The 1,057-nt window shown below is 40.3% G+C and overlaps 1 non-coding gene across 1 annotated transcript; it reads right to left on the bottom strand.

Annotated features, from left to right (window-relative positions):
• Positions 1-425: 425 nt before the first annotated feature.
• LOC121821053 (U1 spliceosomal RNA) lies at positions 426-589 on the bottom strand. Its single transcript, XR_006061753.1, has one exon. It is a non-coding gene; the product is annotated as a U1 spliceosomal RNA (small nuclear RNA).
• Positions 590-1,057: the final 468 nt, after the last annotated feature.

Below are 1,057 nucleotides of genomic sequence, written 5' to 3'. Positions count from 1 at the left end.
GTGGCACATACTTGTATTCTTAGCATTTGGAAGGTGGAGGCGGGAGAATTAGAAGTTATATTAAATAGTGAATTTAAGGTCAGCCTGGGCTACATAAGACTTTATCTTCAAAAATAGTTTTATAACTATTATGGTTGAGGTTTTTTTTCACCCAAAGAAATAATTATTATGAGTTCATATTTCTGGTAATATGACAAAAATGTTCTTCCACGCACTATAGTTTCTACCTCTAATCCAAGCATTTGAAAGGATAAGGCAGGAAAACCAGGAATTTAAGGGCAGCCTGGGCTTTATTGAAAGACATGGTATTAAAGGACAAAATAAACAAAAAAAGCCCATGATTTAATTAATTATATTTTACTTATTCGTGAAGCAGGGGATAGAGCAGGCTGTATATATACCCTTATGATTTTTTTTTTTTTAATCAGGGGAGAGCGCGAATGCAGTCCCCCACTACCACAAATTATGCAGTCGAGTTTCCCGCATTTGGGGAAATCGCAGGGGTCAGCACATCCGGAGTGCAATGGATAAGCCTCGCCCTGGGAAAACCACCTTCGTGATCATGGTATCTCCCCTGCCAGGTAAGTATACCCTTATGATTTTTTATTTGGTAGCCTGGACTTTCAGAGTTAACAAGGCAAGTTTCTCGAGTAGCTGAAATTATATGGTTGCACTGCCAGGCTTAACTAAAACACACACTTTTCTTTTTCTTCACTGTTGTTATCAAACCCAGGGTCTCATGCATTCTAGGCAAGTGAACTATCACTGAGTTCTTAGGGCCACAGCCCATACACGTGCTATTCATTAATTAACACAGTAAGTTAATGAAGCATATGACAAAATTGAAATCAGAGCTTCAAAATTTTTTAGGTAGGTCTTATTAGGCCAGGTTAGTTTGAAACCCATGTATCCAAGAGTTTGAAACTTCTACTTCAGCCTCTCAATGGCATGTGGGGTTGTGAGTGTGCACCACCATCCCCGGCATTGGGGTGTGTGGGAGGTGCTGGGATTTGAATCCAAGCCCGTGGGCAGTTAGACAAAGCTCTCGAATACCAGC

This window comes from Peromyscus maniculatus, chromosome 10, assembly GCF_049852395.1.
Source record: "Peromyscus maniculatus bairdii isolate BWxNUB_F1_BW_parent chromosome 10, HU_Pman_BW_mat_3.1, whole genome shotgun sequence".
Taxonomy (NCBI): domain Eukaryota; kingdom Metazoa; phylum Chordata; class Mammalia; order Rodentia; family Cricetidae; genus Peromyscus; species Peromyscus maniculatus.
This window is presented reverse-complemented; position numbering and strand designations above follow the sequence as displayed.